The sequence below is a fragment of the Sminthopsis crassicaudata genome, chromosome 4, assembly GCF_048593235.1.
Source record: "Sminthopsis crassicaudata isolate SCR6 chromosome 4, ASM4859323v1, whole genome shotgun sequence".
In the NCBI taxonomy this organism is placed as follows: Eukaryota; Metazoa; Chordata; class Mammalia; order Dasyuromorphia; family Dasyuridae; genus Sminthopsis; species Sminthopsis crassicaudata.
The window spans coordinates 268,727,349-268,744,903 of NC_133620.1; positions in this window are offsets into that span (position 1 = coordinate 268,727,349).

Sequence of the window (17,555 nt, forward strand, 5' to 3'; positions counted from 1 at the left end):
AGGCCGAGCGAATATAATAAAGATGACAATACTCCCCAAACTAATCTATTTATTTAGTGCTATACCAATCAGACTCCCAAGAAACTATTTTAAAGACCTAGAAAAAATAACAACAAAATTCATATGGAAGAATAAAAGGTCGAGAATTGCAAGGGAACTAATGAAAAAAAAACTCAGAGGAAGGTGGTCTTAGTGTACCTGATTTAAAGCTATATTATAAAGCAACAGTCACCAAAACCATTTGGTATTGGCTAAGAAATAGACTAGTTGATCAGTGGCATAGGTTAGGTTCATAGGGCAAGATAGTGAATAAAAATAGCAATCTAATCTTTGACAAACCTAAAGATCCCAAATTTTGGGATAAGAATTCATTATTTGACAAAAACTGCTGGGAAAACTGGAAATTAGTATGGCAGAAACTAGGCATTGACCCACATTTAACATCACATACTAAGATTAGATCAAAATGGGTCCAAGATTTAGGCATAAAGAATGAAATCATAAATAAGTTGGAGGAACATGGGATGGTTTACCTCTCAGACTTGTGGAGGAGGAAGGAGTTTGTGTCCAACGGAGAACTAGAGACCATTACTGATCACAAAATAGAACATTTTGATTACACCAAATTAAAATGTTTCTGCACAAACAAAACTAATGCAAACAAGATTAGAAGGGAAATAACAAATTGGGAAAAATTTTTTACAGTTAAAGGTTCTGATAAAGGCCTCATCTCCAAAATATACAGAGAATTGACTTTAATTTATAAGAAATCAAGCCATTCTCCAATTGATAAATGGTCAAAGGATATGAACAGACAATTTTCAAATGATGAAATTAAAACTATTTCCACTCATATGAAAGAGTGTTCCAAATCACTATTGATCAGAGAAATACAAATTAAGACAACTCTGAGATACCCCTACACACCTGTCAGATTGGCTAAAATGACAGGAACAAATAACGATGAATGTTGGAGGGGCTGTGGGAAAACTGGGACACTGATGCATTGTTCTTGGAGTTGTGAAAGAATCCAACCATTCTGGAGAGCAATCTGGAATTATGCCCAAAAAGTTATCAAAATGTGCATACCCCTTGACCCAGCCATACTACTACTGGGCTTATACCCCAAGGAAATACTAAAGAAGGGAAAGGGACCTGTATGTGCCAAAAGGTTTGTGGCAGCCCTTTTCATAGTGGCTAGAAGCTGGAAGATGAATGGATGTCCATCAGTTGGAGAATGGTTGGATAAACTATGGTATATGAATGTTATGGAATATTATTGTTCTATAAGAAATGACCAACAGGAGAAATACAGAGAGGCTTGGAGAGACTTACGTCAACTGATGCTAAGTGAAACGAGCAGAACCAGAAGATCATTATACACTTCAACAATGATACTGTACGAGGATGTATGCTGATGGAAGTGGATTTCTTCAACATAGAGAAGAGCTAATCCAATTCCAATTGATTAATGATGGACAGAACCAGCTACATCCAGAAAAGGAACACTGGGAAATGAATGTAAACTGTTATTTTTACCTTCTGAATCCAATTCTTCCCGTGCAACAAAAAATTCGGTTCTACACACATATATTGTATCTAGAATATACTGTAATATGTTTAACATATATAAGACTGCTTGCCATCTGGGGGTGGGGGTTGGGGGAGGAAGGGAAAAAATCTGAATAGAAGTAAGTGCAAGGGATTATGTTGTAAAAAATTACCCATGCATATGTACTGTCAAAAAATGTTATGATTATAAAATAAAATTAAAAAAATTTTTTTCTTCATAATACTTCATACTTTACAATTCCACAAGTGGGGAAAAGATAGTTCAGGTGAAGTAAGTGAAGCCCCCAAAAGAAGTGACACATATCTTTCAGATTGGCTAAGATGACAGGAAAAGATAATAATGACTATTGGAGGGAAGTGGAAAAACTCGGGCACATACATTGTTGGTACAGTTGTGAACTGATCCAACCATTCTGGAAAAACTTTAATAAAAAAGTGGCTTCCTACCAAACTCCTTTTATGAAACAGACATGGTACTGATACCTAAACTAGGTAGATCGAAAACTGAGAAAGAAAACTATAGACAAATTTCCTTAATGAATATTGATGCTAAAATCTTAAATAAGATATTAGCAAAAAAGAATTCAGAAAATCATCGCCAGGATAATACATTATGATCAAGTAGGATTTATACCAGGAATGCAGGGCTGGTTTAATATTAGGAAAACTATTAGTATAATTGACCATATTAATAATCGAATTGATACAAACCATAGGATGATCTCAATAGATGTAGAAAAAGCATTTGATAAAATCCAACATCCATTCCTCCTAAAAACTCTTGAGAGTATAGGAATAAATGGAATATTCCTTAGAATAATCAGGAGCATATATTTACGACCATCAGTAAGCATAATATGCAACAGAAATAAACTGGAACCTTTCCTAGTAAGATCAGGAGTGAAACAAGGTTGCCCACTATCACCATTACTATTCAATATAGTACTAGAAACACTAGCCTTGGTAATAAGAGCCAAGAAAGAGATTCAAAGAATTAGAGAAGGAAATGAGGAAATCACACTGTCACTCTTTGCAGATGACATTATGTTATACTTAGAGAATCCCAAAGACACTGCTAAAAAAGCTATTAGAAATAATTTAGAACTCTAGCAAAGTTGCAGGATACAAAATAAATCCACAGAAATCCTCAGCATTCTTATATATCACCAACAAAATGCAACAGCAAGAGATACAAAGAAAAATTCCATTCCAAACAAATGTTGAGAGTATAAAGTATTTGGGAATCCATCTACCAAAGAATAGTCAAGATTTATATGAGAAAAATTACAAAACACTTGCCACAAAAATAAAGTCAGATTTAAATAATTGGAAAGACATTCAGTGCTCTTGGATAGGCAGAGCGAATATAATAAAGATGACAATACTCCCCAAACTAATTTATTTATTTAGTGCTATACCAATCAGACTTCCAAGAAACTATTTTAATGACCTAGAAAAAATAACAACACAATTCATATGGAAGAATAAAAGGTCGAGAATTGCAATGGAACAAATGAAAAAAAAAAAAAAAGTCAGAGGAAGGTGGTCTAGGTGTACCTGATCTAAAGCTATATTATATAGCAGCAGTCACCAAAATCATTTGGTATTGGCTAAGAAATAGACCAGTCGATCAGTGGAACAGATTAGGTACAAAGGACAAAAAAGGGTACATCTATAGCAATCTAGTCTTTGACAAACCCAAAGATATCAACATTAGGCATAAAAATTCATCATTTGGAAAAAAACTGTTGGGTAAACTGGAAATTAGCATGGCAGAAATTAGATATGGATCCACACTTAACACCATATACCAAGATAAGATCAAAATGGGTCCATGATTTAGGCACAAAGAATGAGATAATAAATAGATTAGAGGAACAGAGGATAGTCTACCTCTCAGACTTGTGGAGGAGGAAGGAATTTATGACCAGAGGAGAACTAGAGATCATTATTGATCACAAAATAGAAGATTTTGAATACATCAAACTAAAAAGTTTCTGTACAAACAATACTAATGCAAACAAGATTAGAAGGGAAGTAACAAATTGGGAAAATATTTTTAAAAGCAAAGGTTCTGACAAAGGTCTCATTTCCAAAATATATAGAGAACTGACTCTAATTTATAAGAAATCAAACCATTCTCCAATTGATTAATGGTCAAATGATATGAACAGACAATTTTCAGATGATTAAATTGAAACTATATCCACTCATATGAAAGAGTGTTCCAAATCACTACTAATCAGAGAAATGCAAATTAAGACAACTCTAAAATACCACTACACACCTGTCAGATTGGCTAAGATGACAGGAACAAATAATGATGAATGTTGGAGGGGATGTGGGAAAACTGGGACACTGATGCATTGTTGATGGAGTTGTGAATGTATCCAACCATTCTGGAGAGCAATTTGGAACTATGCCCAAAAAGTTATCAAACTGTGCATACCCTTTGACCCAGCAGCGCTACTACTGGGATTATATCCCAAAGAAATACTAAAGAGCGGAAAGAGACATATATGTGCCAAAATGTTTGTGACAGCTCTTTTTGTTGTAGCTAGAAACTGGAAGATGAATGGAAGTCCATCAATTGGAGAATGGTTGGATAAATTATGGTATATGAAGGTTATGGAATATTATTGCTCTGTAAGAATTGACCAGCAGGACGAATACAGAGAGGTTTGGAAAGACTTACATCAACTGATACTGAGTGAAATGAATAGAACCAGAAGATCGCTGTACACTTCAATGCTGTATGAAGATGTATTCTGATAAAAGTGGATATCTTCAACATAAAGAAGATCCAACTCACTTCCAGTTGATAAATGATGGACAGAAACAACTACACCCAGAGAAGGATCACTGGGAAGTGAATGTAAATTGTTAGCACTAGTGTCTATCTACCCAAGTTACTAATACCTTCAGAATCTAATACTTAACATGCAACAAGATAACTGGATTTACACACATATATTGTATCTAGGTTATACTGTAATACATGTAAAATGTATGGGATTGCCTATTATGTAGGGGAGGGAGTAGAGAGAGGGAGAGGATAATTTGGAAAAATGATTACAAGGGATAATGTTATAAAAAAATCACTCATGCATATATACTGTCAAAAATTTTTATAATAAAGTGACATTTAAAAAAAAAAGAAAGAAACAATGAGTAACATGCTTTCAGAAAAACCTGTAATGACTTGCACAAACTGCTGCCAAGTGAAATGGGCAAAACCAAGTGAACAGTGTATACAGGAATATTAATATTTTATAATGATCAGCAATGCATGTTTTAGCTATTCTTCACAATATAATGAATCAAGACAATCCTGAAGGACTTATGATTTTGGTGAAGGGTAGAGGAAGAGGGAGGGGTGCTATCTACCTCCAGAGATAAGCAATTTTTTTAAACTTCAAAAAAATAATAAATAAAATAAAATAAAAATAATATAAAAAGTGCCTTTTCCAGTATGACCTATATGCCATCAAATAGTAAAATGAGAAAACCCAAAAGAATGATATCTAATACTACTTTAGCAACATCAAAGACCAAATCACTAAATATAATCCAAACAATGCAAAATTGAGTATCTAGAAATGGTCTTAGGGAGAAAAATGAAATATATCTTTACTTCATGATAAGGATATTATTAGGACAGAATGTATATATTGCTGATTCTGGACACCATATCATTGTGCTAAATTATAATTTTCATTGTCAATATTAGTATTTTGTTGCAGAAGAAAACTTAGTCAAGGGAGAATAAGGGTTTTCCCCTTTTTTCTCTGAAATGTCCATTACATAAAAAAATACATAAATAAAACATTTTAAGTGCTCTTGGATAGGGCAAGCAAATAATAAAGATAACAACACTCCCTAAAATAATCTGTTTATTTAGTGCTATTCTGATCAGACTCCCAAATAACTATTTTAATGATCTAGAAAAAATAACAACAAAATTCATATGGAAGAACAAAAGGTCAAGAATTTCAAGGAAATTAATGAAAAAAAAAATGAAGGTGGCCTAGCTGTACCTGATCTAAAACTGTATTATAAAGCAGCAATCACCAAAACCATTTGGTTTTGGCTAAGAAATAGATTAGTTGGGGGCGGAGCCAAGATGGCAGAGAAGATACTAGTGAATTTGTAAGCTCCCTTCTTCGCTCAATACCAACTAGTTAAATCAGCCTCAAAAATAATGCTGGACTGATAAAAACCACAAAGATTAGAAGCACAACTTACCAGCTGAAGAGAATCTGGAATTTCAACAAAAAAGGTCAGTTCTGAGGGGATGAAAAAAAGATCAGTACAGACAGGGTTGAACTAGGTGCTAGCACATTGTGCCAAATGGGCTGGGGATATCTCTGGGATCAGAGAAGCAACTGAGATAGAAGAATCTGGCATAGGCTGATAGCTCTACTCTGCTTATAAAACAGCAGATAAGAAGAGAAACCAAAGCCACTTTAAAATATAAAGCCAGATCCTAGAACCACCCCAATCTGGAAGTGACCTAACACCAATCTCGGCAAGAGCTGTGCAGCTGCCTTCTGCTGTATGGGGCTTCTTACTTGGGGTAGTCAAGAACCTGAACAGACAAAGCCCAGGGCAGCCAATTATCCACATAGTGTGAGGCTCACCCTGAGGCAGTGAAATTCTAGCAGTAGCATAACTCTCCAACAGCCGACAAAACTCCCAGAGCAAAGGAAACTCCACAGCAGGGACCATAGTTTCCAGGCAGACACTTTCGGTTTGAGCCCAGGGGCTTTTCAAGTTAGCTGCTAATATCCACGGCCTCAAGGAAGGCTTTGGCTAGGGTTTGTGACACTTTCACTGTTCAGCATTAAACATTAAGGCAGTCATTGGGGGCAGTGAGGTGGCTCAGTGGATAGAGCACCAGACTTGAATTCAGGAGGACCTGACTTCAAATCTGGTCTCAGAGAATTAACACTTCCTAGATGTGTGACCCTGGGCAACCCACTTAACCTTAGCACCAGGAAAAAAACAAAACAAAACAAAATAAAACAAAACACAAACAAAAACAAAAAAACAAAAAAAATAAAAATAATAATTAAAAAAAAAAAACATTAAGGCACTTGCTAGGCCACTCAGCAGGGGTTTTTCATTGGGCTCTCCTCACAGTGCAGCTGTGCTAACCACCTCTGAGAAATTTCCGGGGAGCAGGAGGGGAACTCTCTCCCAGAGCTCTCTCTAAGCTCAGTCACAGGATTGCTGCATCCATCTAGTCTGGGAGGAAGCTGATAAATTTCTTACCCAAGGGCAGACCCCCCACAGAGTGTTAACAATGAGTAAGAAGCTTAAGAGAACAATTGACACCTTCTATACAGAGAAAGAGCAGGTATCCAACCCTGAGGAGACTAACAGCAGTCTCCAGATAACACCCTAAAGGGAAATGATACCTGCCCCCCATCACATAACTATCTCCTAGAAGGGACTATTAAAAAAGTTAAGAGAGTTTAAAGACAAATGGGTAAAGGAAAGAGAAGTTATGATAGAGAATAACAGCGTCCTGAAATTTGAATTGGAAAAAATAAAGAATTCACAGGAGGTGCAGGGAAACAAAATTTGTGAATTAGAAAAGGTTTAAAAATCACAGGAGAATAGGATTTCTGAATTGGAAAAGAGAAAAAATTCCCAAGAAATTAGGATTTGTGATTTGGAAAAAGAAAATAACTCAATAAAAAATAATAATAATAACAAATTAGTGAAATGGAAAAAAAAAATCAACAGAGCAAAATAATTCATTTAAGAACTCAATTGGACATATACAAAAAGAACCAAAAAATGTGAATAAAGAAAATAACTCATCAAAAATCAGGACTGAACAAATAGAAATGAATGATTCATTGAGAAACCAAGAATCAGTTAATCAAAACAAAAGATGAAAATGAAAAGCTGGAGAATAACATCACATATTTACTGGGAAAATCTATAGACCTGGAAAATAAATCTAAGAGAGATAATCTGAGGATCATTGGACTTCCCGAAAAGTATGATGAAAAAAAGAGCCTAGATTCTATTTTACAGGAAATCAACAAAGAGAACTGTCCAGAGATTTAAAAAAAAAAACAAAAAAAAAAAACAAAAAAAAAAAAACAGAAGGGAAAATAGTTGAAAGAATTGATCGAACACCTTCTGAAAAAGATCCTAAAAAAGAACTCTACAGAACATAGTGGCTAAGCTGCAGAACTACCAGACTAAGGAAAAATATTGCAAGCATCTAGGAAAATACAGTTCAAATATCAAGGTGCCACAATAAGGGTCATGCAAAATCTGGCTGCCTCCACATTAAAGGATCAAAGGACCTGGAACCTGATATTCCAAAAGGCAAAAGAACAAGGATTGCAAGCAAGAATAAACTACCCAGCTAAGTTTATCCTTTTCTTTGATGGAAGAAGATGGTAATATAATGAAACAGAGGAATTCCAATTCCTTTTAAGAAAAAAGCCAGACTTAAACAAAAAATTTGATCTACATCCACAAGACTGAAGAGAAGCAGAAAAAGGTAAAAAGAACTCTTGAGAACTGTATCTCTGTTGTGGATATACTGAAAGTCCACATGGATAATTTTATTTTACTGATATAACATAAAAAAGGGAAGTAGAAAGGGGAAGGGGGTAGTATCAGAAAAAGGGAAAGGAGAGATAAAAAGAGGGAAACTACATCCCAGGAAGAGGCATAAAATATCTACCACATCTGATGGAATTTAGAGAGGGGGAGAAACATTGTGTGAATCTTACTTTTATCAGAGTAGGCTCAAAGAGTAAATTATTGACATATTTGTTTTTCAGAGAATTCTCTCTCACCTCAATATAAGGGGGGAGAGGAAAAGGGAAAAGGAAAAGGAGAATAAGGGAAGGGTACAAGAAAGGGGAAGAGACTTAAAAGGAGGGGAGAGGCATACTAAAAAGGGAGGGCTGCTTGACAGAAGTGGAGTCCATAAATACGATACTGGGGAAGGGGTTCAAGGGAGACCAGGGGAAAAAAAAAGCATAATCAAGGGGTAATATAATGACAAAAATACAGAATTAGTCATTTTAATGTAAATGTGAATGGGATGTACTCTCTCACTAAACGGAGGTGGATAGCAGACTGGATCAAAAGTCAGAACCCCACTATATGTTGTTTGCAGGAAGCACATTTAAAGCAGGGAGATACATACAGAGTAAAGATAAAAGGTTGGAGCAGAATGTATTATGTTTCAGGTGAAGCCAAAAAAGAGGGGCAGCTATCCTTATCTCAGATCAAGCAAAAGCAGAAATTGATCTAATTAAAAGAGATAAGGAAATAAACTATATCCTGCTAAAAGATAGCATAAACAATGAAGCCATATCAATACTAAAAATATATGCACCAAGTGGTATAGCATCTAACTTCCTAAAGGAAAAGTTAAGAGAGTTACAATCAAAAATAGACAGCAAAACTATAATAGTGGGAAATCTCAAACTTGCACTCTCAGAATTAGATAAATCAAACCACAAAAAAAATATATATAAGAAATTAAAGAGGTAAATAGAACATTAGAAACACTATGTATGATAGATCTTTGGAGAAAACTGAATGGTGATAGAAAGGAGTATACTTTCTTCTCAGCAGTTCATGGAATCTATACAAAAATTGACCATATATTGGGACATAAAGATCTCAAAATTAAATGCAGGAAGGCAGAAATAGTAAATGCCTTCTTCTCAGATCACAATGCAATAAAAACTACATTCAATAAGAAATTAGGGGTAAATAGTCCAAAAAGTAATTGGAAACTAAAGAATCTCATCTTAAAGAATGCCTGGGGTAAACAGCAAATTATAGAAGCAATTAATAATTTCACCCAAGATAATGACAATGATAAGACATCATAACAAAATTTGTGGGATGCAGCTAAAGTGGTAATAAGGGAAATTTTATATCTTTACAGATTTACTTGAATAAAATAGAGAAAGTGAAGATCAATGAATTGGGCCTACAACTTAAAAAGCTAAAAAAAGACCAAATTAAAAATCCCCAACCAAAAAGTAAACAAAATACTAAAATTAAAAGGAGAAATCAATAATATTGAAAGTAAAAAAAAAAAAAAAAAAAAAAAAAAAAAAAAAAAAAACTACTGAATTAATAAATCGAACCGAGAGTTGGTTTTATGAAAAAGTCAATAAAATAGATAAACCTTTGGTAAATCTGATCAGAAAAAGGAAAGAAACTCGAATTGTTAGTCTTACAAACAAAAAGGGATCTTTTCACCAATGAAGAGGAAATTAGAGAAATAATGAGTTACTTTGCCCAAATTTATGCCAATAAATTTGATAACTTAAGTGAAATGGATGACTACCTCCAAAAATATAGGCTTCTTAGATAAACAGAGGAGGAGGTAAACTGCTTAAATCGTCCCATTTCAGAAAAGGAAATAGAACAAGCTATTAATCAACTCCCCGGGGAAAAAAACCCAGGACCAGATGGAATTACATGTGAATGCTATGAAACATTTAAAGAACAATTAGCCCCAATTTTATATAAACCTCCTTACCTTTACTATACCCCTTTTTTTCTTTTATATCAGTAAAATCAAATTATCCATGAGTACTTTTTATATATCCACAACAGAGTTACAATTCTCAAGGGTTCTGTGTACCTTTTTCTGTTTCTCTTCAGTCTTGTGGATGTAGATCAAATTTTTTTGTTTAAGTCTGGTTTTTTTCTTAGAAACATATGGAATTCCTCTATTTCATTGAATGACCATCTTCTTCCATGGAAAAAGATGCTAAACTTAGCTGGGTAGTTCATTTTTGGTTGCAGTCCTTGATCTTTTGCCTTTTGGAATATCAGGTTCCAGGCCCTTCTATCTTTTAATGTGGAGGCAGCCAGATCTTGAGTGACCCTTATTGTGGGACCTTGGTATTTAAATTGTTTTTTTCTAGCTGCTTGCAAGATTTTCTCCTTTGTGTGGTAATTCTGCAGCTTAGCCACAATATTCCGTGGTGTTCTTTTTTTAGGGTCTATTTCAGAAGGAGTTCGATGAATTCTTTCCACATCTACTTTCCCTTCTGTTACTATTATCTCTGGACAATTCTCTTTGATAATTTCCTGTAAAATAGAATCTAGGCTCTTTTTTTGGTCATAGTTTTCTGGAAGTCCAATAATCCGCAGATTATCTCTCCTAGATCTATTTTCCAGGTCTATAGATTTTCCCAGTAAGTATTTGATATTGTTCTCCAAATTCTCATTTTTTTTTTGTTTTGTTTGATTGATTCTTGGGTTCTCTGTGAAGCATTCATTTCTATTTCTTCCATCCTGAATTTTAAGGAGTTATTTTCTTCTTTCACAGTTTTTAGTTCTTTTTGTAAATGCCCAATTTCATTTTTAAATGAATTATTTTGCTCTATTGAATTTTTTTTCCATTTCCCTAATTTTTTTTTGAGAATTATTTTTTTTCCAATTCAGAAATTCTATTTTCTTGAGACATTTTTAACTTTTCCAATTCAGAAATCCTACTTTCCTGTGATTTTTTGACCTTTTCTAATTCACAAATTTTGTTTCCCTGCATCTCCTGTGAATTCTTTATTTTTTCCAACTCCAATTTCAGTACCTTGTTATTCTCTATCATAGCTTCCCTTTCCTTTCCCCATTTTTCTTCAAACTCTCTTAGCTTTTTAATAGTCTCTTTGAGGAGAGAGTTATGTGATGGGGGGCAGGAATCATTCCCCTTTAGGTTGTTATCTGCTGACTCTCTGCTGTTAACTTCCTCGGGGTTGGATACCCGCTCTTTCTCTGTGTAGAAGGAATCTATAGTTTTTCTTGTTTTTTTGCTCATACTTAAAAAATCTTTTGGCTTCTGTCCCTGGGGTAGGAAATTATTTATTTATTTCTTTATCAGATTCCTCCCAGACCAGATGGATGCAGCGGTTCCTGCGCCTGAGCTAAGAGAGAGCTCTGGGAGAGAGTTCCCCACCCCCTCCCTGGAAGTGCCTCACAGGTGACTAGCACTGCTGTGCTTTGAGGGCGCTGTGTTCTAGTGGCTTCCCTGAGGTTTGAGATCGAACAGTAAAGGCGACACAAAGCCCAGCCTATGCATCCCGGTGGGGCGTGGATGTCAGTAGCAGGTGATGGGAAAAGCCCCTGCACTCAAACTGGAAGTGTCTGCCAGAAACCTCGGTCCCTAGTTCAAAGGTTCAGCTTCTCTGGGACTTCAGGAGCTGATTTCCACAGCTGTCAGCTGAGCTAGGCAGTGTGTGTTGCCTTGGGCCGTATCTGCCCACTTCTCAATCTCTTAACTAATCTCAGGTCGGAGCTAGGGGCCACACCCACCGTGCTGAGATCTGCTGAGTCACCCCCAGGATCTGGGAAGATCTAATCTGTCTTTGAATTTTTAAAGTAGTTTAGATTTCTCTTCTGAACTGCTGTATTATAAGCAGAGAAGAGCTAACAGCCTGTGCCAGATTCCTTTATCTCAGTGGCTTCTCTGATCTCAGAGCCCTTCCCAGTGCGATCAGCGCAGTATGCTAGCACCCAGCCGTCTGTGCTGGCCTCTCTTCTTCCTCCACTGGGAACTGATCTTTTCTGTTGAAACTCCAGATTCTCTTCAGCTGGTAAGTCGTGCTTCCAGTCCTTGTGGTATCTATCAGTCCAGCACTATTTTTGAGGCTGATTTATCTAATTGGTTGTGAGGGAGTAAGGACGTTCACAGAGGCGTGTGCATCTTCTCCGCCATCTTGGCTCCGCTGAACGCCAGAGATTCTAATAAAAAGTTATTTTAAATAATTCACAACTTTAGCAAAGTTGCTGGATACAAATAAATCCACATCAATTCTCAGCATTTTTATACATCACCAACAAAATCCAACAGCAAGAGATTCAAAGAGAAATTCCATTCAAAAGAACTGTCAAGAGTATAAAATATTTGGGAATCCATATTTCAAAGAAAATTCAGGAATTATATGAGAAAAATTACAAAACACTTGCCACAAAAATAGTCATTTTTTTCTTTTTTTATTGATTTTTATAATTATAACATTTTTGACAGTACATATGCATAGGTAATTTTTTTTTTATATTGTCCCTTTTACTCCCTTCTGTTCTGAATTTTTCCCCTCCTTCCCTCTATCCCCTCCCCTAAATGACAGGAATTCCCATGCATATTAAATATCTTATAGTATATCCTAGGTACATTATATATATGTGCAGAACCAAATTTTGTTGTTGTTGTTGTTGCAAAGAAAGAATTGTATTTGGATAGTAAAAATAATCTGGAAAGAAAAACAACAAAAAAAGCTCACAGTTTACACTCATTTCCCAGTGTTCATTTTCTGTATGTAGCTGATTCTGTCCATCATTGATCAATTGGAATTGGATTAGCACTTCTCTTTGTTCAAGATATCCACTTCCATCAATACATCCTCATACAGTATCATTATTTAAGTGTATAATGCTCTCCTAGTTCTGCTCGTTTCACTCAGCTTCAGTTGATGTCTCTCCAAGCCTCTCTGTATTCCTCTTGTTGGTCATTTCTTAAAGAACAATAATATTCCATTACATTCATATACCATAATTTACCCAACCATTCTCCAATTGATGGGCATCCATTCATTTTCTAGTTTCTAGCCACTTCAAAAATGGCTGCCACAAACATTTTGGCACATACAGGTTCCTTTCCCCTCCTAAGTATTTCTTTGGGATATAAGCCCAATAGCAGCAATGCTGGATCAAAGGGTATGCACAGTTTGATAACTTTTTGGGCATAGTTCCAAATTGCTCTCCAGAATGGTTGGATTCTTTCACAACTCCACCAACAATGCATCAGTGTCCCAGTTTTCCCACATCCCCTCCAACATTCATAATTATTTCTTCCTGTCATCTTAGCCAATCTGACAGGTGTGTAGTGGTATTTTAGAGTTGTCTTAATTTGCATTTCTCTGATCAGTAGTGATTTGGAACACTCATCTGAGAATTGTCTGTTCATATCCTTTGACCATTTATCAATTGGAGAATGGTATGATTTCTTATAAATTAGAGTCAGTTCTCTATGTATTTTGGAAATGAGACCTTTATCAGAACCTTTAACTGTAAAAATATTTTCCTAATTTGTTACTTCCCTTCTAATCTTGTTTGCATTAGTTTTGATTGTGTAGAAACTTTTTTTAATTTGGTGTAATCAAAAATTTCTATTTTGTGATCAATAATGGTTTCTAGTTCTCCTTTGGACACAAATTCCTTCCTCATCCACAAGTCTGAGAGGTAAACTATCCTATGTTCCTCTAATTTATTTATGATTTCATTTTTTATGCCTAAATCATGGACCCATTTTGATCTTATCTTATTATGTGGTATTAAATGTGGATCCATGCCTAGCTTCTGCCATAATAAAGTCAGATTTAAATAATTGGAAAGACATTCAGTGCTCATGGATAGGCCGAGCGAATATAAAAAAGTTGACAATACTCCCCAAACTAATCTATTTATTTAGTGTTATACCAATCAGACTCCCAAGAAACTATTTTGATGACCTAAAAAAATAACAACAAAATTCATATGGAAGAATAAAAGGTTGAGAAATTCAAGGGAAATAATGAAAAAAAAGTCAGATGAAAGTGGTCCTTGGTGTACCTAAAGTCAAGCTATATTATAAAGCAGCAGTCACCAAAACCATTTGGTATTGGCTAAGAAATAGAACAGTCGATCAGTGGAACAGATTAGGTACACAGGACAAAAAAGGGTACAACTATAGCAATTAGTGTTTGCCAAACCCAAAGATACCAACATTTGGGATAAAAATTCATTATTTGAAAAAAAACTGTTGGGAAAATTGGAAATCAGTATGGCAGAAATTAGATATGGACCCACACTTAAAACCATGTACCAAGATAAGATCAAAATGGGTATATGATTTAGGCATAAAGAATGAGTTCATAAATAGATTAGAGGAACAGAGGATAGTCTACCTCTCAGACCTGTGGAGGAGCAAGGAATTTATTACCAGAGGATAACTAGAGATCATTATTGACCACAAAATAGAAGATTTTGATTACATAAAACTAAAAATTTCTATACAAACAATAACAATGCAAACAAGATTAGAAGGGAAGTAACAAATTAGGAAAATATTTTTACAGGTAAAGGTTCTGATAAAGGTCTCATTTCCAAAATATATAGAGAGCTGACCATAATTTCGAAGAAATCAAACCATTCTCCAATTGATTAATGGTCAAAGGATATGAAAAGACAATTCTCAGATGATAAAATTGAAACTATATCCACTCATATGAAAGAGTGTTCCAAATCACTACTGATCAGAGAAGTGCAAATTAAGACAACTCTGATTTACCACTACATACCTGTCAGATTGGCTAAGATGACAGGAAAAAATAATGATGAATGTTGGAGGGGATGTGGAAAAACTGGGACACTAATGCATTGTTGGTGGAGTTGTGAAAGAATCCAACCATTCTGGAGAGCAATCTGGTATTATGCCCCAAAATTTATTAAACTGTGCATACCCTTTGATCCAGCAGTGCTACTACTGGGCTTATATCCCAAAGACATACTAAAGAAGGGAAAGGGACCTGTATGTGCCTAAAAGTTTGTGGCAGCCCTTTTTGTAGTGGCTAGAAACTGGAAAATGAATGGATGCCCATCAATTGTAGAATGGTTGGGTAAATTGTGGTACTTTATGAAATATTATTGTTCTGTAAGAAATGACCAGCAGGATGAATACAGAGAGGCTTGGAGAGACTTACATCAACTGATGCTGAGTGAAATGAGCAGATCCAGGAGATCATTATACACTTCAACAGCAATATTGTATGAGGATGTCTTCTGATGGAAATGGATATTTTTGAAAAAGAGAAGATATAATTCAGTTCCAATTGATAAATGATGGACAGAATCAGCTACACCAAGAGAAGGTACACTGGGAAATAAGTGTAAACTTTTTGAATTTTTTTCTTCCATGGTTATTTTTACCTTCTGAATCCAATTCTTCCTGTGCAACAAGAAATTCGTTTCTGCACATATTTATTGTATCTAAGATATAGTATAACATATCTATCATGTATAAGACTGCCTGCCATCTAGGGGATGGGGTGGAGGGAAGGAAGAGAAAAATCAGAACAGAAATGAGTACAAGGGATAATGTTGTAAAAAATTACCCATACATATATACTATCAAAAAAGTTAAAAGTATAAAATAAAAAATAATAAGAAATGCCTACATATTCATACTACAATCTCAGAAGCTATATTTGCACAATATTCTTCTCAATGATGAATTGATCTTCATCTTAGGACAATTCTTTCTAAAGCAATGATTAATTTGTCACATGGAAAATGAGAGAGACTGTTTATTTCATCATCTATGAGAATTTCTTGTATATAATAAATAATAAATACTTGTTCAATTAAAAGTCATTTCTTCATTTAGTAGTCATTTCTAAGTTATTTAACAAATTATCAAATGACTATCATGTTCAGGACACTTTTCAGATACCAGAGATAAAATAACAATTATATAAGACAGTATAACTTTCCAAATTGAGTTTAAACTCTCTTGTGCCATGTATTCCTTCTTGGGTCTTTGAAAAGTAAGGGCACTTTTAATTCTATGAGAAAGATGGAGACTACATTCCTATGCATAGAAAAATATTAGATGATAATCTAGTTTTGATCTCATATAAAATAAACATTGAATAACTACAGGTGAGACTCCTGAGCACCAAAGGACATCATTAAGAAATTAACAGCACTTAAGTATTTCCAAATATTAACTTTGATTATTCAGCACAACATGTTTTTTTGGATGTTCTCTAAAAATTTTACCAGTGGGCAGGAGATAACATCAAATGGCATATAAGTTCTCTTGATGTTCCTTTCAAAAACATTTGACTTTATTTATACATCCTTATTTTTCATACTTCATTAACAATACATAATTTTTAATATGTCCAGGAAAAAATTTTAAAAATGTGAGAAATGGCTTTTTCAACCCTACCAGATAACCAGATATATGAGATCTAAGGCACATAGAAGCACTAAAATGTAGAGGTCCATTTACTTGATCTTTTTAGCCTCTTTCTCAAGAGGAAAAAAATTGCCTATAGCCTGACAACCTCACTTTTTATCCTCTCCTTGGGTTTGTCACATAGCACAACATTTTTCCCCTGGGAATATAGGAGCATCAAGGAGTTAGGCAAAGTCACATAGTAAATGACAGCAAGACAAAAATAGAACTCAGCAGTACTGACCTTTCATACTCCTTGAACCATAAGAACATATCAGGAAACCACATACAGGGAGAGTTCATTAACTGTAAATCACAATTCTTATTTCAATGCATATTTATAAGGCACATGATCAATTATAGTGCTGTAGGGGTTTTGCAAATGATTCAAAAATGTAAGAATTCATTAGAATTATTTTTTTTTGTAAATTTTAGAGTTAAGATGACCAGCGTTGCTTGATGACCCTAAAATTGAAACAATGTCCCAGAAACCAAGGAAAGAAATGAAAACTGCCTGAGAAACTCCCAATCTCTTTTTCCTAACCTTGGAAAAGATCATGTGGCAAAAGTTCAGAATCAAGATTATATAATTAGTTAGTTAGAAAAAACTAGTTAGAAAAAATGGTTAGAAAAATGTACAATGAAAAGAAGTAGAGAAAGAAGAATGGAAAAAATGGAAAGAATAAAAAGGTAAGAAAAAAGAAAGGAAAAGAAGGAAAATATTTACCAGCAATAAATTACGTTGTATCAGACAAGTTACTTTGCCTTGTTGACTACAAAATGAAGGAGGTCTAAGTACTCTATTGTTGTTCTGCAGTTCTACTTTAATTTTATTGCAGGAGAAAAAATCTTATTTAATGATTTTACTGTGGTGTGATTGTAACTGTGATTTTCCATTGATTATTTCAAGAGTTAAGCTCTGGCAGGTTATGCTTATATGAAATATATTCTATTGAAAGTCTAGTGATAGATCAGTCTTTCT